This window comes from Apodemus sylvaticus, chromosome 3 (genome assembly GCF_947179515.1).
Source record: "Apodemus sylvaticus chromosome 3, mApoSyl1.1, whole genome shotgun sequence".
Taxonomy (NCBI): Eukaryota; Metazoa; Chordata; class Mammalia; order Rodentia; family Muridae; genus Apodemus; species Apodemus sylvaticus.
In genome coordinates, this window is record NC_067474.1 from 116,309,858 (window position 1) to 116,329,223 (window position 19,366).

General features: G+C 42.2%; 1 protein-coding gene across 4 annotated transcripts in view; it reads left to right on the forward strand.

Moving 5' to 3' along the window:
• The window catches only part of Lepr (leptin receptor), a 123,603-nt gene that overhangs the window by 24,966 nt on the left and 79,271 nt on the right, over window positions 1–19,366 (forward strand). For 2 of the 4 annotated variants that reach the window (XM_052176858.1, XM_052176859.1), the window contains exon 1: window positions 13,394–13,507. The exons of 1 other annotated variant lie outside the window; for it this stretch is intronic. The gene's annotated coding sequence lies outside the window, so the exon portion shown is untranslated. Of the gene's footprint in view, window positions 1–13,366; window positions 13,508–19,366 lie in introns of those variants that run through there. One more of the 4 variants, XM_052176856.1, reaches the window with a different exon arrangement.

Below are 19,366 nucleotides of genomic sequence, written 5' to 3' on the forward strand. Positions count from 1 at the left end.
CAGTAAACAGTGGCTTTTAATATATAAATTAAAAAAAACAGTCAGGAGGATCCCAAAGTAGAATATGGAAAGTGACAAAAGCAACTTAATCACATTTTCCAATCTTCAGAGGGACTGGGTAGAAAAGTTGCTGGCCTAAGTACCTTTGGAAATGAATATAGGGATTAGCCCCGTAGTCTAGTTGATAGAATCTCTTTTTGTGAGGGAGGCAATGAAAAGCTTTGAACAGTTGTTTCTTGGAATCAAACACTTAGGTGAATGAACAGTTAGGTGAACGGTTTCTAGCCATTGATAAAAGAGCTTGTAAGCTCGTGAGGTGAGGTGGCAGAGCTGAGCCTCACGGTCGTGGATGGGAGTAGAAACCAGCATGAATTTATGCCTACATAATAGTTACATAGGTTAACATATGAAAACACACACACACACACACACACACACACACACACACACACAGACACACACTCACACACTGACATGCCAGCCAGAAGGATGTAGAAACAAGGACATATTCAGTCTTATCCAGATCTTTCTTTCTAATACCATTCCAATGAAAGGAACCAGACATCTTTAGAGAAATGACTCATTCAGTAGCAGGAGATATACAATATGAGTGTAGAACAGGTTATTGTAGCACAAAGCAAAGAAATACTTTAAAAATACACCTACAATGATGGGCTTTGTTAAAGGGAAACAAAAGCCATATTTGGGGGCCTTTAATTATCCAAAAAGCAGTTGGGCATCATTGTAAAGAAACATTGACTTATAATCTAGAACGGAAAGTAATATTTATGTCTACTGATATATAAATAATTCAGCACACCAGTGAGTGGTTGGAAACCGATCTCCTGTGCAGGGGAGCTTCAAGGACACAGAGTTGACTCTCCAGTCCTCAAGTGTGGGCAGCCCAAGGTGATTTCTTCCCAAAGAATAGAGTGTGGAGAGGAGGAAGGGTCACTTTAAGAGGTAAAACCTGATGCTGCCACCTCAGCCACGTGACTAAGGCCGATATTGGCAGGAAGGGGTCATGCTGATAGCAGGTGCTCTTGGCATGGCGCAATGAGAAAGAGTGGGAAGCACATTACTTCCCTGGTCTTCACACAGCCACAGACTAATGGTGAGAAGAAGACAGGCAGTGACTGAGGTTGATCCCACAGGATCAAGACTCCTTCTGGCTCAATGATATCTAGACCCAGCAAATCCTCCAGGGAGCCTGCAGCAGGAAAGGATGCTTGGGGAAAAAAGAGAAAATATGAATAATGTGGGGAGTTAGTATTTGTTTATTGATTTGACCAGTGCACCTGATGAATGTAGGTTGCAGGTCAGAAGTCAGAAGGGAGACAGTTTAAGGGCATGGCAAGTGTCCTATATTTTAATGATCAGATTTTCTGTAGATTAAAAAAGCTTCTAAAATAATAATAATAATGATGATGATGATGATATAATAATAATGATATTAAAAAAGCACCATTCTTGAAAAAAATCCCTCCCTAAGTTTTGCCCCATGCTAACCAATCCGGCATGTATGGTAATGGGAGCCAGGCACCAGAGGTTTTAAAGCACCTGGCAGTCTGGAACGCTTTGGTAAAAGTGGCACTCTGTAACTCTGAATTGTTAATTCAGTGTTCTGAATTGAATGAAGTGTTTGTTTCTATTTTATACCTTTGTGCGGCAGTATTTTAATCAGAGAGATAAATATAAAGTCCTGGAACAAGTTGGCCATTTCAGCACCACTTGATGCCATGCTGTTAGATACTGAGCCATTAACGGAGGAAGTATCAAGTGTAATTACAGGCGTTACATCTTAAAATTTCTCCTATAACTTTCCTCTACTAAAATGAAAATAGAAAGGATGGAGAGATGGCTCAGTGGGTAAAATGTTTGCTGCACACACATGAAGGTACAGTTTCAATCCCAAGAACCCATGTAAAAGCTGACCATCATGGCACATATCTGTAAATGCAGTACCGGTAGGTGTGTGTGTGTGTGTGTGTGTGTGGTGTTGTATATTCCAGTGGCTCTTTGGCCATCCAGTTTAGTTAAACAGCAAGTTGTGGGTTAGTGGGAAACCCTGTCTCAAAAAATAATGGGAAGTACAGTAAAGTAAGTCAACCAGCAGCCACCTTTAGCCTCGACATACACACGCACCTGCTATACCTAGGGCTCTCAACCTATGGGCTGCGACCCTCTTGTGGGTTGCACATTGGATATACTGCATTTATATCACAATTCCTAACAGTAGCAAAAGGACAGTTATGAAGTAGCAGAAATAATTTTATGATTGGGGGGGTCACCACAACATGAGGAACTATATTAAAGAACTTCAATATTAGGAAGGTTGAGAACACTGCTTTACACAAATAAATGAAAAAAAAAAAGAGTCATTTATATGCATACACACCCTGTGCTCTGTCTAATTCCCATTCCACCCTCTATTTCCAGAGTCCAGCAGTACACTACAGTGCATGGCTCCCTAAATCGCTTCTGTGTCTGACTCCTGATGCGTTATCCTGTTAGGGTGCGGCAGGAATAAAACTCAAGCTTTACAGGTGATAAGACATAAGGAAGTTTATCTTATCATAATTCTTGGGTGTGCGTGTCATTTTACTGCTTCTTCAAGATGAAAACAAAGTTGAACGCTAAGGAGATGGAGAGTACTGTTTCTATCGAAGAATAAAGAATAAGATTCTGGCTGAATCTTTCCTACAGAAGCATGTAAAACATCGTCAGTTCAGAGTTGGTTGCTATTTTGATTTTATAATTGGCAATGCTGAGATACTACTTCACATAAAGACGTAGTGCGAGAGAGTAGAACTGTGCAGGGCCATTTCAGAAGTTGTTGGAAATTCTGTCCTAATCCCAACCCAAAGTTCATTGAACACTCTTTTATAACACTCAAGCCAGCAGCTCAAACAGCAGTTCTAAAATCAGACCTTCTGACACAGAGACACTAATTTGTTGCTTACATGCTGAAGAAAACGATTCCAGAAAAATATTAAAAGTGTTTGGTTTTCATAATTAAACGTGCAGGTTCCTGTAAGAGCAGAAGACATCATATGTGCAGTAAAACCCTGCAATCTGCAAATACAGTAACATACAGTCTCACATCTGAGTGATGTTCGCTGGAGCAGCGGACCTTGGTGGTATGCACAGTGCGAAGTACACGTATTGTGTGTCCAGAGCCAAGGCTGCAGTGAAGTCACACACTGTGTAACCCAGGCTAGTGCTGCCAGAAAAACCTTGCATTTATTTAACATATTATTTACGTTAAATATATTCATTTAAAACAATTATTTATGCTTCAGGTTGAATTGATTTTTAGTTGTATGCATTTTTCCCCCACAATCCCCAAATTCATCTCTACTACATGGTATGGAATCTTGACCCACAGTGTATGAAGCTGGGTTCCCAGGGGCCCTCTCCATGGTTCCTGATTTTCACCTCATCTGTCCGGTTCTCTGCTCCAGGCGGGCGACAGGCCAACTGCAGCCTTCAGGTCCCGTTCCTGAGACTTTGGATGTTTCAGGCAGGATAGTAGCAGCTGGTCAGCATCTCTCTGTTCCACTCTTCTTTCTCTCTGTTAATCAACTCCAGTCCTCATTTTGCTCTGGAACACGATTCCCTTCCTTCCTCGGCCTGTGTATGACTAACAGCTTCCAGCTGTTGCTAGTTTTTAGGTAACTCTCTCTCTCCATATGTGTGTCTATTTTAATATCTTCTATAAGATATACATTTATAATTTTCCTATTCCTTTATAAACTTTTTAGTACAATATTTTGAATCTGACCCTTTGAAGGTATTACTTATTTTCTGTCAGAATATTGATAGATGTGATTAGCATAATTCTTGGAATTGATGAATTCCCTCTCTCCTTTTAAGCTAAGACAGTGTCCTACGTTGGATTTCGTTTTGTGTGTGTGTGTGTGTTTTTTTTGTTGTTGTTGTTTGTATGAAATAGTGCTGTTGGTAGAGAACATTATTTTCTTTGAATCCTTATTTGGCAAAAGCCACAACTGGCCAGTGCAAGGCGGACCTCCACACATTTTTGAAATTTCACTTTTGAAGTGTGGAGCCTGGGAACCATTCATCTAAATGAGAACCAACTTGGAATATAAAGGGAATTCAGCCGCATTTCATTTTTAACCACAAGAATCTTACACAACTGTTGACCATTACCAATGATGGTCACTGTGGACACTCAAGTTCCTGGGGTCCTACTTTGCATAACTTACTGTTGGCTTCTGGTAATGGGGAACTAGTATCGGGGGAGTGAAAAAGAATTCAAGTGGTTCTTTATGTTAGGGCATGTGGTGTTTGTGTTTCATTGGAAACTTGATGGAGGATGGGTGTCGGGAGGGCGCTGTGGAATTTTAACAAGCAGTTCAGAGATGGTTCAGTGAATATGAATGTTTGGTGACAGTAGTTAGAAATTCTAGGTTTGTGGATTTGTGGGAGATAAACACAGTTGATAGGGGAGGGAGGTGAGTAAAATAAGATATTTCAAATTCATATATCAGAAATGTTTACATCTTCACCATAACCAAGCTTTTGGTTATAAACAATTACTGAAGTTCACTTATAAATGAATCCATCACTAAGCAACAGATACACACACACACACACACACACACACTACTGGACATTTTATTTATTGCTATTTTAAATTGAATGTGTTGCACAATGTCAAGTACATCTAATCTATAATTGAAACAAGAATGTTGAAGTAACCTATGATTGGGTGATGTATAAGAACTGAAGGCATGTATTTACATCAGTCTTCTTGAATTTGAATCATTCCAAGTTGAGAATTTAATGTCCTGTTTGTCGTATTAAATCATGGTTAACTTTTATTCTGTAAGGTTATTAACATTTCAATTTTTTCTTGTTTGGAAACAACTCTGTGGGTTTTTATTCTCGTTACCTTTCTTCTCTGTGATACAAAAAATACAAGGCAATCTTTTAAAATTCATTTTTCTCCATTCATATCTGAAGCGGAACTTTAAAAGCTTCGTCATAGGGGCTGGAGAGATGACTTGGTGGGTAAGAGCACTTGCTGCTCCAGAGTTCAGTTCCCAGCACCCACAAACGTGCACTCACTCGTACCCTCAGCACTCACAATCTTGTATCTGTACCTCCAGTTCCAGAGAACCTGACACCCTTTTTGGGCCCCTGAGGGCCCTGCATGCATGTGATATGCTTAGACCATGCAGACAAAACACTCATAAACCTAAAACATTTAAATTATAAATCTTAATTATAGAGAATTTTCTCCAATAGTTATAATCCAAACGCCAACTGTTTGACATGAGAGAATAAATAAACTCAAGATTTTCCTTCCTTTTACATTTTTACTATGGAAACTAAATGATGGGAGCTTTTGCTTTTTTTACTTTCTCCTTTTACCTTTTGTTGGGAAGTAGTTTATGTAAAACTCTGGAGTGACTTCAGTAGATTTTCTACAATGTGGAGGGAGTTGGTCATAGAGCGTGTAATACTCATATCAAGAAGGTGGAAAGGCTTGTTGAGGCGGTTCACACCAGCCACTGTACCTTTTGTTGTGGGGCAGAGGCAGGAAGAGGAAGATCATGGGTTCTAAGATGAATAATGATGATGATGATGATTATGATGATGATGATAATAATAATAATAAGTCTGAAATTAAAAAACTAAGATAATGGAGGTTCCCAGTGATTTGGGGGCTTTTGGAGAGCACCCACATGTCTGATTTTCCTGCTACTTGCGTGTTAAAATATCCCTGTTTTAAGGAGATAATAACAACCCACTGTCTTTCATCCTGCCTGTTAGGTTGGGTGGGGTTATACAGGGTGTGAGTAGTAGAAATATAGCTGGCATTAATGCAAGACACAAAAAAAGGAAGTAGAGAGTGGGAAAACTCTAGAAGATAACCAAAATGCCCATTCACAGAGGGTATAATGCCCAGAACAGAACCATGTAAGGAAAATGTGGGTCTGCTGCCTGCTTCTGTGTGTCATCCCACGTGCTTGGCTCTGCCTTCGAGAGCCCAACCAACTAGCCAACCAACTCCTTCAACCAGCTTCTTGAGTTATTCCCTGGCATTCTTTTTATGTATCCCCATAACCCATTGTAATTTTGGTGCATTACCAAAAAAGGAGATAACATAGCACATTGTGTTTTGAGGCTTAAAAAAAAAATCAAGCTCTGAAAACTAAGAGACAGAACATTGATGTTGCACGGATTAAAGGCCCCTGCACCCTTGGGAGAATTCTACCAAGAGTGATATACAGTAGGCATTTGCTCTTAGTGGTATTTAAAAATCAAATGTCCTCTAGAAGATCAAGAACAGATAGTATAAACCCAGGACACAGAGTATCAAGTTCCCAGTGAACGCAGACTGAGCCTGGTGGGAAGAATCGGGAGATGCTTTCCATGAGTTTGGAGAGAAATGTGCAGAGAGCCTCCGTGTAGTGGAAAGAGCTACCACCCCTGTTCATTCAACTCAGCAAAGCTTAGAAGAAGAAAAAGAATTCCAGAGCATGAGACAGACATCATGCCTGGCTTGGATGCCTCAGTGTGGTGCCTGTGACCCAGGGTGTGTTGGGCACATCGTCTCAGAGCCCTTCAGGGAGGCATCGAGCAAACAAGGACAGTCATTGGTCTCAAGTAACCTTTGGCATGGACCCATGTAGATCAACACCCGAAAACAGATAGAGGAGGCAGAGGCCAAATTCAACAGATGTCCAGGGATCAGAGTCTTTGCTCATACTGACCCCGGCCTTTTTTCCCTCCCACGGTCCCCTGCTTGGAAGTTAAATATGAAAACAAAACAAAACAAAATAAAAATTTAGAACAGGAATTCTTTAACAGTTTCTATCAGTTGGTAAACAGATACTACCCGAAAAAAAATGGAGCTACACTATATAATATTTATTTATATGGCTTGAAATTCTAGTTGTGTGTCTCATTGCAGGCCATGCTGCTCACATGGTAGAGGGAGAGTCTGGCTGCTCTTCAGCTCTAGCTCACAACCACACATGCAGCTGGCCCTTGTATCAACCATAGATTGGCTTTAGAACCTAGGCATATGCCAAGATCTTTGGCTACTCAAGATTCTTACAGGAAATAGCCAAGCGTTTGCATTGTAACCCAGGTACTTTCTCCTATAAGTCCCTGTAGGTTTGTGAGAATACCTAGTATAATATAGAGAGTTGTGTCAGGAAGGGATAATGACAAGAAAATACCAACACATATTCAGTATACATACGATTGGAAAATATTGTTAATCTGTTGCTGGTTGGGCCTGGGGCTGGGTGTAGGCGAACAGCACTGAGCAGCTAACAGGGAAACTCTTCTTGCTTGGGCTGGCACGCCTTGCTATCTCATTCCAGATCCTGTTGGAAAAGCCTCAGAGAACAACCTGGACTGACCTGTCTTCAATCATTTTCCCATGCTCTGTTCCAGCTGGAGTCACAGGCAGAGGTTACTGTGACAGGTCCAGCTTGGGCCACATGCTGTGTGTGGCCTTCCTGTGCAGCTGAAACACTGTACCTGACAGCCTGACTTGACTCCGGTGCTTGGAGTCAAGGGAAAACGGGGTCCTTTCTTTGAGCAGAGGAGAGAAAAGGGAGCTAGCCGAGAAAGTTCCTTGGAGTCACACCAAGGGCCAAGTCAAGAGATGACTTCTCTCTCATGATCCATTAATCCCAAACCAGGGCTCTGGAAAAATAGCTCTTAGGCTTTTTACTGTGAATTTGTAATCTCTGCAGTAGGTACCTAGGAGACCCGGATTATCGCTCAGTGAAGAGGCCTGGTGGGCTTTCCGCTCAGATCCCATTATATTCCTGCAGAGAACAAGGCACTTGGTGCTATGTGAAAATTGGTTTGTAGTGTGTGTATACAGATAGATCATCAGGAAGATCAGAAGTATTGGCCATTTTGAGTTCTGTAGGGACATAAATTGAAAGGCATTTCTGGGCAAACTATATTTGGTTGCAAAACTCTGATTTCAGTCCAATCATGTATTTGTAAACCCCTTTCAGATAATGCTTCAGGAGTGGCTTCCCAGTGTTTATTATCATAACTTTATTTCTCATTATATTTCAGGGGCAAGGAAATAACAGATTTGGCTCACATGTAAAATTAGGCGAATTTGTGACATTTTCTTACACTCTGGTGTCCACTCCTGATAACTTGGCAGAGAGACAGCAAATCTAAAGATACAGCATGAAGTACAGAACCAGTGTTAATGAAAAATCCCCCGGGGGCGTGGGGGAATCATGTTCCTGTACTGATATGTAATCTCTGATGAAATAATATTCATTCTGAACACAACATTACAAACAATGCTACCTGCGTGCATGCGTGTGGTGTGGGTGTGTGGTGTTTGTATGGTGTGTGCTCATGCCTGCGAATGCATAGAGGTCAGTGGAGGGTCTCAGGTGTCCTTTCTGTCACTCACTACCTGAATCCTTTGAGGCAGGCATCTCTCCCTGAACCTTTACTGAGGATGGAACCCAGGGCCTCATGTCAACTAGGCAAGTACTCCACTGTTGAGCAAAACCCCCAACTCCAGGAACCCAATATTCTCAGCTGAGCAAGCAGCGAGAAAACTCTAACAATTCCCCTGCCCCCTCAGTGCTAGGGTAACAGGGGTGTTAGACTCTGCCTGGTTTGTCAGTCACATGGGTGTTGGGTTCTGAGCTCTGTTTTTCCTGTTTGTGCAGCAAACATTCTTAACCATTGAGCCATCTGTCCAGCCTGTCGCTCCTTAGGTTTTTATCACAGTGTAAGAAGGGGCTATGAACTTTCCTGGCAGTCAAGGTAACGTGATGATTCTTCTGTATCCTTGCCAACAGCATTCCCTAGGGAGAGGAATTTAGATTAAATGTGCTATGGACTATGGCACGTGGTGAGAAAACAGACTGAGCAGTGACGGGGCTGCCCCAGTCTCTCAGGACCATATGAATGGTTCTACTTCCTTGGGCTCACTTAATAAGGGCACATACTCCCATAGAGCTGCTTTCAAATGGCCCTCTTGCCTGACTGAAATTAGCATAGAAACACTGCTGCTAAGCAGAAACTCAAAGAGTTGCCTCTGCCTCTTCCTCCTGCCTCCTGCCTCTTCCCTCCTGCCTCTTCCCCCTGCCTCCTGCCTCTTCCCTCCTTCCTCCTGCCTCCTTCCTCCTTCCTCCTGCCTCCTGCCTCCTGCCTCTTGCCTCTGGCCTCTTGCCTCCTGCCTCTGGCCTCCTGCCTCTTCCCTCCTGCCTCTGCCTCTGGCCTCCTGCCTTCTGCCTCTGGCCTCTTGCCTCCTGCCTCCTGCCTCTTCCCTCCTGCCTCCTGCCTCAGCCTCCTGCCTCCTGTCTCTGCCTCCTGCCTCTTCCTCCTGCCTCCTTCCTCCTGCCTCCTGCCTCTTGCCTCTGGCCTCTTGCCTCCTGCCTCTGGCCTCCTGCCTCTTCCCTCCTGCCTCTGCCTCTGGCCTCCTGCCTCCTGCCTCCTGCCTCTTACCTCCTGCCTCCTGCCTCCTGCCTCCTGCCTCCTGCCTCCTGCCTCCTGCCTCCTGCCTCCTGCCTCCTGCCTCTGGCCTCCTGCCTCCTGCCTCTACCTCTTGCCTCTTCCTCTTGTTCTTCCCCCTGTGTCAACATGACTGGGATTAAGTTCATATGCCACCACATCTGGCTAGTATTTGTTTTGTAAAAAGATTTGTTTTATTTTATTCTATTTTGTGTGTATGCATATTAGTATTTGAATGTGCATGTGGGTGCCTAAGGACAGAAGACAGTGTCAAGAGTCCCCGAGGCTGGAGTTAAAGGCATTTGTGAGCTACCGTGTAAGTTCTGGGAACTAAACTCCAGTCCTCTATGAGAACAGCCAATGCTCTTAAGCAGTCATCTCTCCAGTTTCTTGTATTTGTGTTTGACAGCTTAGGGCTTGACCATAAGATAATCATTTGTTCTGAGTATATTTGTTCCCCCCATGTTTCTTTTCATGACATGTATTTACTCAAAAAGCATTCATAGAGCAATAACATAAGCATTATATATTACACAATATATATTATATATAGTGTACAAAATATCCTATAATATGTAATGATCAGCAGAGGAACTGGTTAATTCTGAGCCCCAAGATAGCACTCATTAGAAGAGCCTTTGAGTGTCTTTGATTTAAAGAAAGAACTGCTAGCTCATGAATTAGCTCAGCTCACCTTGGTCATAGTATCCTGTTTATCAAATGGTAGAATTCAGATTTGCTTACTCTTCCTAACATTTTATTTTTCTTTCATTAATTATTAACTATTTTTGTTTAGTTCGCTTACCCTGCTAAAGTCTTTGAAAAGTGGGTGTATTTTAGGGACACTATTTGTGTTACTATGGAAAATTGATCTTAGGCTTTCATTAAATCAGTTTTTCATTATCTGCTTTGAACTTTCCATTTCAAAGCTTATTTCTGGTACAGACGGAGGATCTAGCTACTACTTATTTAAATAAATGGGTCTGCCAATTATCAGCTAATGGCAGGTCATGTGACCCCAACCTAAGACACTGTTGTGCAATGCTTTTCTTTGCTACTGTTTACTTGGGCCTCATACTCCATTATTTAATTAATTAATTTTCTTATTTACCCAGCAAATGCAGCCCAGTACAATTAAATATACAAAGGTTCAAGACTTTGCTTGAATATTTGTTGTTGATTGTATTAGTGAACTTCTTTAAAACAAAACTTATAACATCTTTCTAGTTTTCAAGTACAGCCCTTTTCTATTGTTACATGTAGGAGTTCATGAACCCATTTCACAAAGTCCAGTCATGTGTGCATTTATGTGTGAGTGTGTGTGTGTGTGTGTATGTGTGTGTGTGTGTGTGTGTGTGTGTGTAGATACACAACAGGCAACTCATTCCTGGAATGTGGTCACAGTCCAATTCACCAAGCACAAGGCTGGTTCCTGGGTGAACCTGTGATGCCGGTAAGTCACCCAGTGTGATTCGGTGCGGTGGCTCCATCCCTGATCGTTGAGTGTTTACATGGTAGGTGTGGAAGCATAAAAGCTGATGAAGAAAAAGGTGATCCTGGAGAGAGTCAGTCATGGAAGTCACTGGCAGGCATTCGAGAGGGGCAGGCAGCATCAGGATCACCAATGGAGTAATCAGGAAATGTTTATGTTCTGAACCTAACAACCAAAATACTTGGATAAAATATTTTACCCAGTTCACACGACAGTAAGCTCAGTCACCATTGACTGTGCTCAGTGGGGTTTGCCTCTGTGTAAATGGGCAGTCTATTGATTTTTTTTCAAAAGAGAAAATAGGTGAACACATTAATTTATTTTTTACACTACATTTCCTTTTAGGGATTTTTTTCCGCTTTCCCTCCAAAAATATGGAGTGAGTCAGGGTGTTAATCTGTTTTGCTCTGGTAAATTCTGTCTCATTATAGAGATGGTTTTCAGTGTGGTGACAGTTATTAACAGATTGGGTTTGATTTCTTTTTAACCATTTACTCCTTCCTAATCCTTTACCACAGCTGAGATAAGTAGCCTAGCATAGTGCCAGCAGGATTGAGACCCAGAGGTGTCCAGTTAATTAGCATGTGCTCTACTCTATATGTGGAGCCACTGACTCAGAGCCTGGGGTGAACTGGACACTCCGTGCTATGTCATGGTGCAGAAATGTGTCTAGGTGGGATACACTTGGGCAACAGTGATGGCTTGCAGTGTGCTGTGGTTAGCCTCCAAGCAGTGCTTGGAACTCAAACAGAAATGGAGAGTTTGAGGTCTGTACTTTTTCCTAAGGCAGGCGTTTTCTATAATGCACAGGTTTTCTTTTTTTCTTTCCTTCTTCCTTCCTTCCTTCCTTCCTTCCTTCCTTCCTTCCTTCCTTCCTTCCTTCCTTTTTTCTTTTAGCAAATATATAAAGTCACGATTCCCTCGTGGCACTTGCATACACACGTCCTCTTGCTTTGTTTCCCTTTACCCCCTCCACCAAAGCCTAGCATTTCTAGGTTAATGTTGCCTATCCCAGATGCCCATGAAATCTTTTAATGGGTAGCTGTGGTATTTCTGAATAAAGTGGCTTCAACATATGATCCGCAGGGCCACCACTTGTCAGAAAAGTGTCACTGGTTCTGAAAGACCATGTCTGTAGGGAGGAGTCCTATTATAGATTCTATGGTGGCGGTTTCTATAATGGCTCATCTCAGGAGCAGGAACAATGCTCTCAGTCCCTTTGTGGCTGGGTTAATTCAGGCAACTCCCTTGTGGAGCCCATTTTTGAGGGTCTTCCTAGGAGAACACTGGTCAAAATAACCTTGAGAGGTCTTTGCTTGTAACAGAAATCTAAAGTACCCAATCTAAAGTACCCTACTCACTACTGTTCTTTCATCTTCACTGTTTTTCTTTCGGATCAACTATACAGCTGGAATTTTATAAATTCTTATGTCCTTCTTCCCCAAGTTCAAAGAGAGTAATATAACACATCATGTGCTCAATAAACATTCACTAAGGAAGTAAACAGATAAGTGAATACACATTTTGAGCAGAGAGAAAGAAATGTATTTTGAGATTGGATTCTGACTCTCTAAGGACAGATTTATTTTACTTTTCTTTTCTATCTATCTATCTATCTATCTATCTATCTATCTATCTATCTATCTATCTATTTTGTAACCTGCTAGGTCAAATGTCATTGAGTTCCAGGATGGAAAACGAAGTGGTCATTGATCGACTAGATGCAGGAATGCCTTCTTTCCCTTTGGGACAAGAAGGCTGAGGTGATGGCTGATGTACATCAGGGGAGAGGGAGCTCATGACTTTCCTATTCGGGATCTTTCCTGGTTCTCTTTTCCTGGTTCTCTTTCCCACTTCGCACTTTTCCTTGCGATTATTACTGCAGCAATTCCCACACTTGCTGCTGTAGAGGCCAGAGAGGACAGACTCAGCTCCCAAAGCTTCGCCCAAGCTCTCGCCTCGGACACGCGCTCTGCGTCCCCGCCGCGCGGTCACCTGAGTGGCTAGTGCCCCGCAGCGTCGCGCCCGCGCACGAGTGGCCCGCACCTTCTGAGTCACCAGCACAGAGCCCAGGCATCCCTGCCTTACGCCACTTTGGGACACAGGTGGGACCCTCTTCCAGTCCTCAACCTCTGGCGCGGGGCCACCCAAGGCAACGCAGGACGCAGGACGTTTGGGGACCGGCAGCAGACTGGGGCGGTACCTGCGGAGGGCCACGCAACTTCTCCAGGCCTCCTGCTACTTTGGAAACTGCCTGGGGCTGCGGCATCAACCCCTTAAGTCCCGGAGGCGGAAAGAGGGTGGGTTGGTTTGAAAGATACAAGAAAAAAAAAAATGTGTTGTGGGGCGGGTTAAGTTTCCCACCCTCTTCCCCCTTCCCGAGCAAATTAAAAACAAAACAAATAGAAAAGCCAGCCCTCCAGCCAACCAAAGCCCCAAGCCGAGCCCCAGCCGGAGCACTCCTTTAAAAGGATTTGCAGCGGTGAGGAAAAAAACAGACCCGACCGAGGAATCGTTCTGCAAATCCAGGTATGTTGAGGCCATCTAAGACGTTGGGTATCGGGGCGCGACGCTATTCGTGGACTCCTGCCTGCAGAGGAGTTCTTCGGAGGGGCCTGAAGGGTCTGTGTGTATCCAGACAGTGACGCAAGCGCGGCGACAGCGCTCCGGACCTGGAGACATAGCATCTGAGTTTTGCTGTGGTTTCCAATTTATCTTCAGGGGTGTGTGATTAGCCTAACCTCCATGGGTTTCTTGTCTATCACATTTAGAGGGTTGGATTCATTTCTGAGGGTCTTTTAATAATACCTCGGGTGTACCCCATATTAAAAATGTAGACTTCTGTAATTGTCAATCTTGATAGTTTCATGAAACTGAAAGGCTTCATTGATCTTGGGGTTGGGGTTTTTATATGCATTAACAATCTATGATTTCAGGATTTTTCAGTTAATAGTGGTAGAGAAAACATGTTATTTGTAAAGAACTTTGGAATATATAGATCACCTGGCACTAAAAGAATAATGTTACCTTTAAGCCAATGTCTGCAATATTAAAAAACTGAAAAGAAATAGGAAGAAAGAAGAACTTAAATTACATAAATAACTTGTGTCTTTAGCATAGTACTTTTTTTGTATTGTATATTTGGAAGAAAAAAGTTGTAGAAAACCAAAAATTGTAGCTTTCTCATCAATTACTGTGTGACACTCACACAGTGAGTGGCTTTTTAGCATAAAGTTGTGTGCAGAATGTTTAAAAAGTGGTTTCCCAGACCACTTCAGAGCGTCTCTGAAATGAATCTCAGTAACAGAGACGACAACTTCAGTGATATGTTTTTATAATCTTGGAATGAATCCCAGAAAATAGCAGAGGTTAACTAAATAGATCAACCAGAAATTAGGAATACACACACACACACACACACACACACACACACACACACACACACACAGAGAGAGAGAGAGAGAGAGAGAGAGAGGGGGGGGGAGAGTCAGAGACAGAGAGACAGAGACACACGGGGGAGGGGGTTAGTATAACATGGCAGTGTACCTTTTGCCTCATTTTTGAAAAACAGAACACCTTGACTCATATATGCAGGCACAGAATGAGACAGTAGCTTTTTTCATTACATACAATATTTTACTATTAGTATTTTTTAAATTATTTGGGATTTAGACACTGCCAGTTAGGCTAGGCACAGAAGCATTTCTAGCTGATTTTGTTGGCTATGGTCTAAAATGATACAATATCTTGCCACCTACAAATGCTTTGTGTGCAGTCTAAGAGAGCAAAAATGAGTTTGAAGTACTCCTTTATGAACACGGTTTAACTTATTTTCAGTTCTTTTTCTGTCCTTTGGCTGGAAAGGGTGTTGACTGGCTCCTTTGTGGTCCTCACGGTACCTCCTGAAGCAGAGGGCAGTCTCCTTTGAAATTCGAGCAGAGTGAAGTGGATTCCGCTGATTAGCCTGGGAGTCTCAGAGCTCAGATACCCTGCTGGTGCTTGCTTAAAAAACAACGGGGACTCCGCAGGCGTCTGCTGCTTAGATCCAGGCCAGCTCAGTCACAGCTTGGGGAGCTGAGGGGCTTGGCAGGGACCCTTTCCTCTTTTGCAATGTGGGGCCTTACTCTCCCATGAATTTATCGAGGAAAAACAGTCATTGCTTCACACTTAGATCACTAATACAGGACCAAATGGTTTGTGTTTGTGATGTGGGAGGTCTTGGAAATAATAAAAAAAAAAAGTCAAAATAAATTCTTTTGGCAGATACTGCATTGCATTTTTTTTATTCTTAGAGGCAAATACTCATACTAAAAAAATTTGTCCTGTGGAGTTAAAAATGAAGAAAAGGCTTACGCTCAGTTCAAATTCTTAAGATTTTATGTGACTTACAAATTCCAATTTTAATTAAATTAGAAAAGTGCAAATGTTCACCTACTGGCCAGACTTTGTATATACATGCTTTCAGGGGTTTCTATTTAGATTTGATCTTTTATAGTTTAAAATATTCCTTCTGAAGCACACACCCACCTCCTCCCCCCACCCCCCACCCCCCACCCCCAGACAATCACTATCTAGCTCAGGCTGACCTCAAACTCACTTCATTGTTGAGGATGACCTTGGATTTCTCATGCCTCTGCTGCCTGGGTGCTGGATTACTGGTCTGGACCACCTGGTGTATAGGGTGCTGGGAATCAAACCCAGGGCTTCCTAGGCAAGCACTCTATGGAGTGGGTGACACCTGCAGCTCTTTTAAGTAGTTCTGCAGATGCAATAGTGATGCTCTCTGTTGTCTTTTCACACCTGTGAACTTAGACTTTTAACTATTTTTCAACATTTGAACCCTGACAACTATAGGGAGAAATGCATAAAACAGTTGTATTGGCTTGTAAGCCATATAGCAAATCATTGCAATGGGCAATTATAAGGCAAATGCTTTTCTAGTCATTATTTAAGAAAGATAACCTGAGGATGCCCAGCCTTGGCGCTTGCTTCTTCCATACTACAAGCCTTGTTTTGCCTATTTTAAAAGAAAAAAAAATTGCATGAATGTTGAATGTATCTTTTTGTAGATTATTTAGACTCTATATTGTAATATTGTAATTTTCTTCTCTTCCATTCAAAGCAAAATATTAATGAGCTGTTTATATTCTCTGTTTTTACTTTTTTTTTCTTAAACTCATTCCTATCCAGTTTGAATCCTCTGCCCAAGTTCTTCAAGGTCTAGGGAACTGTCAGGCAGGTCTCTGATGACATCAGCTTTGCCATTTGGTCTCAGTGTTCATTCCATTCCACCCACTGGCAGCCTTGTCCTGGCTGGTCTGTCGCATCTCCCTGGTATCCAGGATGGCCTGGTATGTGCTTCTCAGGTTTCTCTTTCCCAGGTTCTACCCTTCTGTCCACTCTGGTGGTCCCTTCTTCAGAGTCTTCGCTCTGTCCTCTCTCTGCTCTTGGAAGTCCCCTGTGATCTCGTACTGAGGACGTAGACCGTGACAGCTGAATCTTGGCTTCCTGTTCTGAGCCTTGGATCTCTTTCCCCAGCCTTCTGCTCAACATTTCCCTTTGGCTGTCTAGTAGGCATTTCTATACCTTCTATTTCAATGTGTCCCAAATAGAATCTTCATGGTATACTGTCTGCCATCCTTCATCTTTCAAATTAGTTAGGCCCTAACCGGGGAGTCATTGTTGATTCTTTACAATCTATCATCGCTCATATATATACATATTGTGTAGATAAATCTTCTTTGTATTATTTCTAAAATAAACCCAGAACACAATCTCTTTTTTTACTTCAGTGGCCATTACAGACTGCCCTTATCTTTGTATTATTCCAAGGGCCCATTTATCAGTCTGTTTGTATCCTTTTCTTCTCTTTAATCTATTCTTTAAAATGTTTTCCTTTTAAAATATATGGTAGGGGGCAGGATAGATAGCTCAGCAGCTAAGAATGCTTACTGCTTTTCCAGAGGAGTGTGGTTCAGTTCCTGTTGCCTATATTGGGCAGCTCACAATCAACTAACTCTTAATTCTAGGGGACTCTAATACCCTCTTTTGGTCTCTGTAGGTGTGCACATGCATGTGCACAAACATATACTTTTAATGAAGAAGTAATAAAATAAAAATATTAAAAAAATAAAATTTTATGAGTATGGCTACTTTGTCTACATGTGTGTAGGCATACCATGTGTTTCTCTGGTGGCCATGGAGGCCTGAAGAATGTGTCAGATTCACTACAACTGTAGTTATAGATGGTTGTGAGCTCTCATGTGGGTGCTGGGAATCAAATCAAACATGGGTTCTGTGGAAGAGCTAACCACTGAACCATCTCTACAGCCCCTAAAATAAAAATACTGGTAAAACATACACATCAGCTCATGACCATTTTCTACTCCAAATATTCTGGCAGCTTTCCAGTTCTCACGTTGTCAAAGCCCAAATCTTTGTAATAATTACAAGACCCCTTATGGACTCTCACCCTTCCTCTTCCTATTTCTTCTTCCTCCTCCTGAGCTTTTGGCTTTCCCTGAGTATATCAGCAGCCATCTTTGCACTTTAGCTTCCTCTGCTTGGAGCGCTCATCTCTGGGATGTCTACGTGGTTTTGCTCTGTTACACACATTTCCCTTACGTCTTTGTTCAATGTCCCCAGGCAATAGTTGAACTTTCCTGGCTTTTTACTTTGTAATGTATATATTTCCTGTTTCCTTTGCTTTTTTCTCCACTAGAATGGGAACGCCATGAGGGCAGAAATTTTAATTTCACGAGTGTGTTTCATTCAGTCTTAACTCTAGGACTTAGGAGTAGTATGTCAGAATTGTTCAGGATTTCTTTGTTTTTGTTTTTTCCTATGGACTGACTGTTCTGACTAGCTATTTTCATTGACAGAAATTCAGTGGTTCTCAACCTTCCTAACCCGGCAACTCTTTAATACAGTTCTTCCTATTGTGGTGACCCCTCCCCTGTCCAACCATAAAGTTATTTTGTTGCTACATCATAAATGTAATTTTGCTACTGTTATGAATTGTAAGCTAAATATCTGGTGCACAGGATATCTGTTATATGACACCCCTAGGGGTCATGATCCACAGGTTGAGAACCACTTCGATAGATAAAAGTATTAGTTATTTTTGAGATTATATGATCAAATATATTACAGATATAACTTAAGGTAGGGAAATCCTAATTTAGGTCAAGATTTCAGAGGATTCAGGCCTTAGTTGCTTGTTTCAGTGTGCTGCAGCAGACAGGCATGGAGGCAGGAGGGTATAGAGGAAGACAATTGATCAGATCACAGTAGACTGGAAGCTGGTAAGATAATATACCCTGTAGGACCCACCTCCTTGAGTTAGATGACCCCCTGCTCTGTGGAGGTGTAGAGCAAGGGTTCAAATCATTCTCTTGAAATTCAAACTGTAAGAAGGAATGGAATCCATTTACAAAGTCAAATCTCAATATGGATACTTAGTTTTTTTTCCCTTCCCCCTGCCTCCCTTCCCCCACTCTTTCCCTTCCATAGTGATGCTGTAACAGAATGCCACAGATTGAGAAATTTATAAAGAAGTGAATGCAAATAATATTCAGCTCAGGATTCTGGAGGTGGAAAACCCAACAGCAAAAGGCCACACCTACGGGACATTTCTTGATGTATTACAACAAGCCTTGCAAACAAGCATGAGACAAAGGCCACGAAGGCCAGACCCAACTCAAACCAAAACAATCCAGCAATAGACTTAACTTGTATGTGACCTTAGCAATTGTTGTTAACTCTTCTTCCAATAATGCTACACTGCAGGCTGAGCTTTCAACATAAGTGCTTTAAGGAACATAGTTGAACAATGGAAGCTGATAATACAGAGCGCTGCGTGAATTTGGGTACATGGTACAAAATAAATTTAATAGGACAAAAGTAACAGTCAAATTATTAAGTTCCCAAACAACAACAAACCCTAAACAAGTCAAAGCAAGCAAAGCCCACTAACGTATGCCTTTACTCTCAGCCCCTGGAGCAGCTCTGTGAATGTAGCCAAAGTCTGGTCTACACTGGGAGTCCCAGGCCAACCAGAGCTGCACAGTGAGACCCTCCTAAGTGTGGTAATTATTTATACTAAACAATAATCAAAGGTTTCAACCAAGCAGGGATTCTCGGGAGCTTCTATAACGACGTTATAATCGGCTTTAAACAATGTGAAGTCATGTTTAAGAACAGCTGTTACCAAATGCCTGCCTCACGAAGGCTAGGACAACTTAGTTGTTCCCAGAATTATATTTCCTCATTTTGCTTCAACTGACAGCTGCGATTTAGGTGCCTGAACTATGAAAATTAAGAAACTATAAACAGGAGATAATCGAACAATTGTATGCTGTATCCACCAACAGAATTTCTAACCCCAGC